Below are 11,673 nucleotides of genomic sequence, written 5' to 3' on the forward strand. Positions count from 1 at the left end.
ATTTTAATGGTGGCAGAAAAGAAGAAATGGTACCAATAGGCATTTGGCATATAAATTATAATATTGAATGTGGAGGAATAGATCAATAAAATACATAAACCTGCTTAGAATCATAGCAGCTGGCCCCTTTGAGGTATGGAGGACCTGAATCTACAACTACCATGAAAGTTGGTAAGCTCTTTCTATGCAGAACATGTATGTGACAATAGTGTTTGTCGCTGATACACTTATTTAGTTTGCCTGCTGCATCAGGATCACATGTAAGTACAGTATGTCACTTTAGCTTGAGCAATGAATGATTTTAGAGAGGAAATAGTGATTTGCAGAATAGGGTTTTTTAACACTGCTGAGAAGTTGCTGTTCTGCCATCAGCTGTAAAGGTAAATGTAAAGGTACCCCTGACCATTAGGTCCAGTCGTGGACGACTCTGGGATTGCAGCACTCATCTCGCTCTATAGGCCGAGGGAGCCGGCGTTTGTCCGCAGACAGTTGTTCCGGGTCATGTGACCAGCACGACTAAGCCGCTTCTGGCAAAACCAGAGCAGCACACGGAAACACCGTTTACCTTCTCGCCGGAGCGGTACCTATTTATCTACTTGCACTTTGACATGCTTTCAAACTGCTAGGTTGGCAGGAGCTGGGACTGAACAACGGGAGCTCACCCTGTCGTGCGGATTCGAACCACCAACCTTCTGATCGGCAAGCTCTAGGCTCTGTGGTTTAGACCAAAGCACCACCTGCATCCCTGCCATCAACTGTAAGCAGGATCAAAGCAGGGAACCCAGTTCAAGGGTCTGCTCCTATGCATAGTTACTCAGAAACAAGTCTTAGTTGTTCTCCAGTCTTTCCCCCCAGTAACCTTTTGACTAGAAACCGAGGCTTTAATGTTTGGTTGTTCAGTTGGATTAATCAATTTTTTAAACTTTAAGTGTTCATGATTAATAGGGCAGCATATTATTAAAATGCAAGTGCCTGCAAAAGTGGCTGATAACAACCAAATGCCATATTTATTCCCACTTTTCTCTCACACAGAAGGGAGTGCCTCTTCTTAAGCAATATCTGCTATGACATGTGTACATCATTAAAAACAAAGGAAGTGCACTTTTTGTTTCCAAAATATTGTTTTCACCTATATGCAGTTTTAATCAATGGATCACCTAAAGTTTACTATTGCGATGTCTTAATTGGATTGTAGCCCTTCTATGAACCGTTTTGTTAAAAAAAAGAATATTCTGCTCATCTGTACCCTGTCTCTCCAGAAATTGTTCAGCACAGCTATTGCATTACCAGTCTGTTCGTTGTGGAATAGAAATGAACTATTGACTCCTTCCCCTGTGATGCTTTGGAGGAGTGGAAAAGGGGAGGAAGAGAATATCCTATCAGTTGGGAGCATGATGAAGGCTGCGGAAGATAATCCAGTGGATCCTAAAGTCCACTCTGAGTGGCTTCCAACAGAATATTAAAAACACAATAGAACATCAAACATTAAAAACTTCCCTGAGCAGGGCTGTCTTCAGATGTCTTCTAAAAGTCAAATAGTTGTTTATCTGTTTGACATCTGATGGTAGGGCGTTCCACAGGGTGGGTGCCACTACCAAAAATGCCCTCTGCCTGGTTCCCTGTAACTTGGCGTTGCACATCAGTGTCCAGGCAGAACGATGGGGGTGGAGACGCTCCTTCAGATATATAAATACCAGTATGTTATGTGCAGAAAATGTGTTAAACAAACGCAAAGCATGAACAACTAAAGAAATCATTTGTGCCTGGAAAGGAAGCTCAGGCAGGCAGGCAGGCATCAGTTTCTAATATCCAGTTAATGCCGCAAATGATTGCTTGCCACAAAACAAGCAGAAAATAATCTTTCAACCAAAGAGCACTAATTGTTGTGGTTGTTTAGTCGTTTTAGTCATGTCCGACTCTTTGTGACCCCATGGACCAGAGCACGCCAGGCACTCCTGTCTTCTACTGCCTCCCGCAGTTTGGTCAGACTCATGTTGGTAGCTTTGAGAACACTGCCTTGTCGTGGCGAAGGGGCTTGAATAACTCAGAGAAGCTATGAGCCAGGGGTCCCCAAACTAAGGGCCTTCTAAATCCAGCCCACGGACGGTCCGGGAATCAGCATGTTTTTACATGAGTAGATGTGTCCTTTTATTTAAAATGCATCTCTGGGTTATTTGTGGGGCATAGGAATTCGTTCTTTTTTTTTTTCTAAATATAATCCGGTCCCCCACAAGGTCTGAGGGACAGTGGACCGGCCCCCTGCTGAAAAAGTTTGCTGACCCCTGCTATGAGCTATGCCGTGCAGGGCCACCCAAGAAGGACAGGTCATAGTGGAGAGTTTTGACTAAACGTGATCCACCTGGAGCAGGAACTGGCAAGCCACTCCAGTATCCCTGCCACGAAAACTCCATGGACAAAGAGCAAGACTACCAGTAAATAATTCAACAGCCATTCTCCCCTTCTGCCTGTTTTTCTTTTCCCAGCCTATAACCTCTAAATTAGATCTGTTAATCCTTAGTCATCAGAACTGAGCTCTGTAAACAGTATTACCTGTGGCAATAGACATAGCAGAATTTATTCTATTAGATCTGCTTTGATGGGCTTCTAATACTTCCTGTTATTTTTCTTGCCTACATGCCTCATAGATGCTTACTGAATTCGTTGTACAATAGTGTGTTATTCATGACCAGATATAGCACCACAAATTATTTTATACAGAACATTTGGTCTGTAGGCTGTACCTACTGTAAGTCTTCATGGATCAATGCCTTGTCGTGGCGAAGGGGCTTGAATAACTCAGAGAAGCTATGAGCTATGCCATGCAGGGCCACCCAAGATGGACAGGTCATAGTGGAGAGTTTTGACTAAACGTGATCCACCTGGAGAAGGAACTGGCAAGCCACTCCAGTATCCCTGCCAAGAAAACTCCATGGACAAAGACAACAGGCATATAAAAGTTATGACGCTGGAAGATGAGCCCCTCAGGTCGGAAGGCGTCCAACATGCTACTGAGGAAGAGCGGAGGACAAGTACAAGTAGATTCAGAGCTGATGAAGCGGCTGGGCCAAAGCCGAAAGGACGCTCAGTTGCGGATATGCCTGGAAGCGAAAGGAAAGTCCGATGCTGTAAAGAAAAATATTGCATAGGAACCTGGAATGTAAGAACCATGAATAGAGGTAAGCTGGATGTGGTCAAAAATGAGATGACAAGAATAAATATCGACATCCTGGGCATCAGTGAACTAAAATGGAAGGGAATGGGCGAATTCAGTTCGGGTGACTATCATATCTACTACTGTGGGCAAGAATCCTGTAGAAGAAATGGAGTGGCCCTCATAGTCAACAAAAGAGTGGCAAAAGCTGTAATGGGATGCAATCTCAAAAATGACAGAATGATCTCGATACGAATCCAAGGCAGACCTTTTAACATCACAGTAATCCAAGTTTATGCACCAACTACCGGTGCTGAAGAAAGTGAAATTGACCAATTCTATGAAGACCTACAACACCTTCTAGAAATGACACCAAAGAAGGATGTTCTTCTCATTACAGGGGATTGGAATGCTAAAGTAGGGAATCAAGAGATAAAAGGAACAACTGGCAAGTTTGGCCTTGGAGTTCAAAATGAAGCAGGGCAAAGGCTAATAGAGTTCTGTCAAGAGAACAAGCTGGTCATCACAAACACTCTCTTCCAACAACACAAGAGACGACTCTACACATGGATATCACCAAATGGGCAGCATCGAAATCAGATTGATTATATTCTCTGCAGCCAAAGATGGAGAAGCTCTATACAGTCAGCAAAAACAAGACCTGGAGCTGACTGTAACTCAGATCATCAGCTTCTTATAGCAAAATTCCAGCTTAAACTGAAGAAAGTAGGAAAAACCACTGGGCCAGTAAGATACAATCTGAATCAAATCCCTTATGAATACACAGTGGAAGTGAGGAACAGGTTTAAGGATTTAGATTTGGTGGACAGAGTGCCTGAAGAACTATGGATGGAGGCTCGTAACATTATACAGGAGGCAGCAACGAAAACCATCCCAAGGAAAAGGAAATGCAAGAAGGCAAAATGGCTGTCCAACGAGGCCTTACGAATAGCGGAGGAGAGGAGGCAAGCAAAATGCAAGGGAGATAGGGAAAGATACAGGAAACTGAATGCAGATTTCCAAAAAACAGCAAGGAGAGATAAGAGGGTCTTCTTAAATGAGCAATGCAAAGAAATAGAGGAAAACAATAGAATGGGGAAAACCAGAGATCTGTTCAAGAAAATTGGAGATATGAAAGGAACATTTCGTACAAAGATTACCATAATCAAGGACAAAAGTGGTAAGGACCTAACAGAAGCAGAAGACATCAAGAAGAGGTGGCAAGAATACACAGAGGAATTATACCAGAAAGATATGGAGGTCTCGTACACCCCAGGTAGTGTGGTTGCTGACCTTGAGCCAGACATCTTGGAGAGTGAAGTCAAATGGGCCTTAGAAAGCACTGCTAATAACAAAGCCAGTGGAAGTGATGATATTCCAGCTGAACTATTTAAAATTTTAAAAGATGATGCTGTTAAGGTGCTACACCCAATATGCCAGCAAGTTTGGAAAACTCAGCAATGGCCAGAGGATTGGAGAAGATCAGTCTACATCCCAATTCCAAAGAAGGGCAGTGCCAAAGAATGCTCCAACTACCGCACAATTGCGCTCATTTCACACGCTAGCAAGGTTATGCTTAAAATTCTACAAGGCAGGCTTAGGCAGTATGTGGACCGAGAACTCCCAGAAGTGCAAGCTGGATTTCGAAAGGGCAGAGGAACCAGAGACCAAATAGCAAACATGCGCTGGATTATGGAGAAAGCTAGAGAGTTCCAGAAAAACGTCTACTTCTGCTTCATTGACTATGCAAAAGCCTTTGACTGTGTCGACCACAGCAAACTATGGCAAGTTCTTAAAGAAATGGGAGTGCCTGATCACCTCATCTGTCTCCTGAGAAATCTCTATGTGGGACAAGAAGCTACAGTTAGAACTGGATATGGAACAACTGATTGGTTCAAAATTGGGAAAGGATTACGACAAGGTTGTATATTGTCTCCCTGCTTATTTAACTTATATGCAGAATTCATCATGCGAAAGGCTGGACTAGATGAATCCCAAGCAGGAATTAAGATTGCCGGAAGAAATATCAACAACCTCAGATATGCAGATGACACAACCTTGATGGCAGAAAGTGAGGAGGAATTAAAGAACCTTTTAATGAGGGTGAAAGAGGAGAGCGCAAAATATGGTCTGAAGCTCAACATCAAAAAAACCAAGATCATGGCCACTGGTCCCATCACCTCCTGGCAAATAGAAGGGAAAGAAATGGAGGCAGTGAGTGATTTTACTTTCTTGGGCTCCTTGATCACTGCAGATGGTGACAGCAGTCACGAAATTAAAAGACGCCTGCTTCTTGGGAGAAAAGCAATGACAAACCTAGACAGCATCTTAAAAAGCAGAGACATCACCTTGCCGACAAAGGTCCGTATAGTTAAAGCTATGGTTTTCCCAGTAGTGATGTATGGAAGTGAGAGCTGGACCATAAAGAAGGCTGATCGCCGAAGAATTGATGCTTTTGAATTATGGTGCTGGAGGAGACTCTTGAGAGTCCCATGGACTGCTAGAAGATCAAACCTATCAATTCTTAAGGAAATCAGCCCTGAGTGCTCCCTGGAAGGACAGATCGTGAAGCTGAGGCTCCAATACTTTGGCCACCTCATGAGAAGAGAAGAATCCTTGGAAAAGACCCTGATGTTGGGAAAGATTGAGGGCACTAGGAGAAGGGGACGACAGAGGACAAGATGGTTGGACAGTGTTCTCGAAGCTACGAACATGAGTTTGACCAAACTACGGGAGGCAGTGCAAGACAGGAGTGCCTGGCATGCTATGGTCCATGGGGTCACGAAGAGTCGGACACGACTAAACGACTAAACAACAACAACAACAACAACTGTAAGTCTGGTAGCTCAATCCCAAACATGTTTACTTTACACAACACATACAGTAGTTAAACTATGAAACTCACTCCCACAGGAGACAGTAATGGCCACCAACCAAATGGCTTTAAAAGTGGATTAGACAAATTCATGGCTGAGAGGGCTATCAATGGTTATATGCTCTGCCTCCACACTTGGGGGCAGCAATGCTTCAGAATACAGTCATACCTTGGGTTACAGGTGCTTCAGGTTGCATATTTTAGGGTTGCGCACTGCGCGAACCCGGAAGTACCCGAATGGGTTACTTCCGGGTTTTGGCGTATGTGCAGAAGCGCCAAATCACGACCCGTGCATGCGCAGACACGTCGCTGCAGGTTGCGAACATGCCTCCCACATGGATCACGTTCGCAACCCGAGCATCCACTGTACCAGTGTCTGGGAACCTTCTTGTGGGTTTTCCTCAGGCAACTGTTCAGCCACTGTGAAAAAAAGATGTCGGACAAATTCAGCCAGCTCTTCTAGGTTCTTAAAGACATCACAGTCTCCATTCTGCCATTATTCTAGGGAAACCAAATGTATGTTTTGTCACCCATAAAACCTCTCACTGCTTGGAAATTGGGGTGTGCACCAGGGCCAGCCCTATGGGCAGGCTGGGTGGCGCAGGGCACCACGGCGCCGGCCTGCCAGGAGGGCGCTGCGAGCTGCGCCCGCCCGCTGGCTGGCCCGCCGCGCAGCTGCGCCCGTGGCAGTCGCGCTGCGCCCACCCGCCCACCGCGCAGGGGAACGGGGCGGGAGGGTGCCGGAGAGAACAGTTTTTCAGAGGACTGCAAGAGGAGGAGGAATTGGTATTTAAAAACAAAAGCAAAAAAACCCTCCTCCTCCAGTGGTACATCCTGTGAGTGGAACTCCACTCAAGGGAAGTCTGGATCCAACCTTCAGTCTTTCCATGAACTTGATTAATTACCTTACCTTACATTCTTATCTTCTCCTTTCACCAATATATGCTTAAATGCTGGGGCGGAGTAGTAGCTCAAGTTAAGCATGTGCTCCGTTTGTGTATATTTTAACTTGAACCATACATTTACATTAAGGAAGCAATGTTCATGGCAGGTTTTTAAAAAGTGAGCATGGACATATGCACCATAATTATATAAACTATTTTAATTATATAAACCATAATCATATAAACTAATTGAACAATTGTTGTTTTATTAGTTTGCACAAAATGATGTTGAGAATGGAGCATTCCCAGGGTACTTGGTCTAAACATGTATGTGCCCAAAGTATAAAGATGACTGACTTTGTAAAAAGTTTAATTCCTTCTTCAGATGGCCCTATGTAACAGGATCTCAGCTTTTTAACCTTGTTGATTACACATATGGCTGCAGGGGCATTATGTAACACCCTGATTAACTGGTAATGAAAGATCTGATTTTCATTTTATTGTTTACTGCCATGAAACAATTGTACCAGATACTGTATAACTTTTCTTCTGCTGTACTTACTGTTTAAGGGTTAAGTCAGAAATTTAAGATGACTGGTCTTCCCTTTTTTGCTATAGCACTACTTTTCTGCTTTTGTTTGAAGAAAATATGACATGTGGCTTATTTTAGAGTTGAATGCTAATAAATTAGAGCAGCTTCCTGCATGATAGTGCTATAGACAACAATGATTTGCTTTTATAAAACCCTTGTTGCAAGTGATGAGAGAGGAATATATAGAAAGAAGTCAGTAATATGCAAGATGTACTGGTAATTTGCTTGCTTATTAGGTTTATAATTCCCTTCCTTAAATATTCTCTCCCATTTTAACTTTAAAATTAATTATTTTGGAGTTGTTAACCTTGCTATTTTAAAATATGCATTTTGCGTTTGTGTTTTTGTACTTGAATGCAAAGCATACTGTAAAGCATACTGCCCTTAAATATGTGCATTTTAAATAACTTTTCTGAAAGTTGCTGTGGTGCATGTTGCCATCCCAGTCCTACCCACTACCTAAACTGTTTTTGAAAGTTTATTGTTTTATCCAAGTAAATAATTTGCTAAGTAGATCCATTGAAATCAATGAATGGATTACATAAATCAATTTATTTCAGTGGGTCTATTCTGTACATGATTTTGTTGGATACAACTCACAGAATATGAGGTTTCTTAGCCCTCATGCAGAAGTTTATGCTGCACTGGGCCAGAGACAGTATTCTCAGGTAAGCCAGGAGCTTTAGGCCAACACCAGTAGTCCAATCTGAAGGACCAACCAGGAGGCAGCATCAAATGAACCCCAGCAGCTCCTGACAAGATGTATCCTAATTTATGCATGCTCCCTGACTACTTTGAGGACTGAGATTTCTCTGACAGAATCCAGTAATTTATATAGTCTAAATCAATATGTTCTTGCAGCCAGTGGCTACTGGGAATTGTAGTTCCATCTGGAAGGAATCAGATTAGGGAAGACTGTTATGGTTACTGCAGGGTTTATCCTGAGCGTGAAGCAGGTTGAATTAAAAACAACAATTCCTTTAAAAAAACAACAACCAAGTGGTTATAATAGAGGCAACTTCCTTTTCCTGTAAATGGGTCTCATTTGTTACCTTTGTATGACTACATCACTGAGCAGTGTATTTCCCTCCTGCACATCTCTTCTCCAGCTGTGCGCTGAACTGTGTTGCTATTTTAGTTTGTATGATCTGCTGCCTGCTTGGCAATGTATTAATGCAGTGTGTTTATTTCTGAGCAGAATTTTCATACCAGTCTTGGAAGGTGTCTCCTAGACAGATTTGTGGTTCAATGCCAAGATATTCCTTCCAGTCTTCATCTCTGTATTAGGTTCCCTCTCCAAATTTAAGTAACAAACACAAATACAATATTTATAGATCACACATTCAGCATCTAGAATTTGCTAGAGCAGCTAACAGTGTGAAATGCAACGTCAATAAAATATAAGAAATACAGCACTGAAACTAAACCACAAGAGGCAGACACCATCACATGAAACAGCAACTGTTATCTCAGCTGCTTTTAAAAGTACAAAAGAAAACTAAGAATTCTATAAATTCTTCAAAAGCCTAGAGAAATAAAAGCATCTTCACCTTGCACAGGGCTGGCCCAGAACATTTGGCTGCTAGAGGCAAAACAAAAGATGCTGTGTCCCCTGCTGCCACTTCCTCCTCCTCTGCTGCCCACCTGGCAGTGGCAGGTTCATGGCAAGCAGCAGCAGTTGGGCACACAGTGGAGGAGGAGGTGGTGGTGACAAGCACAGGGGATTTGCTGCCCCTCTCAGCTGTTTGGAGTCTGCTGCCCCGAAGCAACTTCCTCACAGCTCTTTATGGCTGGCCTGGCCATGACCTTGTTCCTTAATGACATGCATGTTGATGCCAGACAACCCTTCATGGTGGGGCATTCCAGAAAAACAAACCATTTACCACTCTCAACTGGAGTTACTGAAGAACCAGAAAAATAAAAAACTCTGCAACCTTTCCAACCTACAGGCCACCAATCAAAACAAGATCAACAACATTGTCAATCTTTCACAGCAAACACTCAGCCCAGCTGAGGAATCCGTCCTTTCACGGGGGCTATCATTCTGCCCTGCCAAATCCCAACACATGATTCAGTTCTGCGGGGACCTGGAAGCATTTTTCCGCCGCTTACGCCTGAAGGAGTATTTTCATCACACCCAAGAACAAGACAAAGTAGAACAAACTACATCCCCACAACACAACACCTCTCAACTTACTGGGGAACAACCATCACCCTCCAAACGCATCAATGAACAGAACATTGACCACCAACTACCACCGAAAAGAAGTTACACAAAAAGGGACTCCACGTGGACCCCTCCTGATGGACGCAATACCACACTAGATCTGTACATCGAATGCTTCCGCCACAGAATCCAAACGGATGTGACCAGAAAACAGCATCGCTTACAACAAAATCTAAACCATGCTGAAAGGAGAGCCATAGAAAATCTCAGGAACAACCCAGACATTATAATTAAAGAGGCAGACAAGGGTGGAGCTGTCGTCATCATGAACAAAACTGATTACATCCAGGAGGCCCACAGACAACTTTCCAATACTGCCTTTTACATGAAATTGGACTCAGACCCCACACAAGCATACAAAAAAGAACTGAACAAGATTGTCAAGGAGCTACCCCTACACATCCAAGAACAGATCCTCACAAACACACCAGCGGAACCTCGGCCAGGAACTTTCTACCTTCTACCCAAAATACACAAACCAGGAAATCCAGGACGCCCCATCATCTCAGGTATTGGCACCATTACAGTGGGTGTTTCCGGCTATATGGACTCTGTTCTGAAACCATATGCTATCAGTGCTCCCAGCTACGTACGTGACACCACAGATTTTCTGAGGAAAAGACAATCTTTGAACAATCTTCCTAACAATACTATACTAGCCACTATGGATGTGGAATCTTTATATACCAACATCCCACACAATGATGGTTTACAAGCCATAAGGAACACCATTTCAGATAAAACCACAGCGGACTTTGCTACCAAACTCTGCCACTTTGTCCTTACCCACAACCACTTCAAATTTGGTGATGACCTGTTCCTCCAGATCAGCGGCACAGCCATGGGCACCCGCATGGCCCCACAGTATGCCAACATCTTCATGGCAGATTTAGAACAACGTTTCCTAAACTCCTACCCACTCAAACCTCTCTTGTACCTGCGATACATTGACGATATTTTTATTATCTGGACACATGGACAACAGACCCTGGAAACCTTCCACCAGGCATTCAATGACTTTCACCCTACCATCAACCTAACAATGAACCAATCTATGCAAGAAATACATTTTTTGGACACTACTATAAAAATACAGGATGGACGTATAGACACCACCTTATACAGAAAACCAACTGACCGACAAACATATCTACATGCTTCTAGCTACCATCCCAAACATACCAAACAATCCATCGTATACAGCCAGGCCCTACGTTACAACCGCATCTGTTCCAACTCTACAGACAGAGAATCTCACCTAAGAGATCTACAGCAAACCTTTTTAGAACTAAAATATCCACCTGATGAAGTTAAACAACAGATCAACAGAGCCAGACTGATACCTAGAGAGAACCTGCTGCAAGACAGACCCAAAAAAGAAAATAACAAAACACCACTAGTCATCACATACAGCTCCCAAGTTAAAACAGTACAACGCATCATCAGAGATCTACAGCCTCTCCTGGACAATGACAGCTCCCTTTCTCAAGCTCTGGGAGGAAGACCTTTCATTGCCTACAGACAGCCACCCAATCTTAAACAACTCCTCACCCACAATAATACAACCACCAGACTTAACATGGACACTGGTACCAGAGCCTGCAATAAACCCAGATGCCAACTTTGCTGCCACATACACCCGGACAACATCATTACTGGCCCCAACAACATCCAACATACCATCTCAGGACTATTTAATTGCTCATCTTCTAACATTGTGTATGCCATCAAATGCCAACAGTGCCCTTCAGCTCTCTATATTGGACAAACAGGCCAAACCCTATGCCAAAGGATAAATGGACATAAATCTGACATCAGGAACCAGAAGACAGAAAAACCAGTAGGAGAACACTTCAATCTCCCAGGACATTCTATACAAGATCTCAAAGTAGCTGTCTTACTACAAAAGAATTTCAGAAATAGACTGGAAAGAGAAGTTGCTGA

The 11,673-nt window shown here is 43.3% G+C and overlaps 1 protein-coding gene across 8 annotated transcripts in view; it reads left to right on the forward strand.

Annotated features, from left to right (window-relative positions):
• ARHGEF3 (Rho guanine nucleotide exchange factor 3) overlaps positions 1 to 11,673 on the forward strand; it is a 113,394-nt gene that overhangs the window by 59,808 nt on the left and 41,913 nt on the right. The gene's annotated exons all lie outside the window — the stretch shown is intronic.

This window comes from Zootoca vivipara, chromosome 2, assembly GCF_963506605.1.
Source record: "Zootoca vivipara chromosome 2, rZooViv1.1, whole genome shotgun sequence".
NCBI lineage: Eukaryota > Metazoa > Chordata > Lepidosauria > Squamata > Lacertidae > Zootoca > Zootoca vivipara.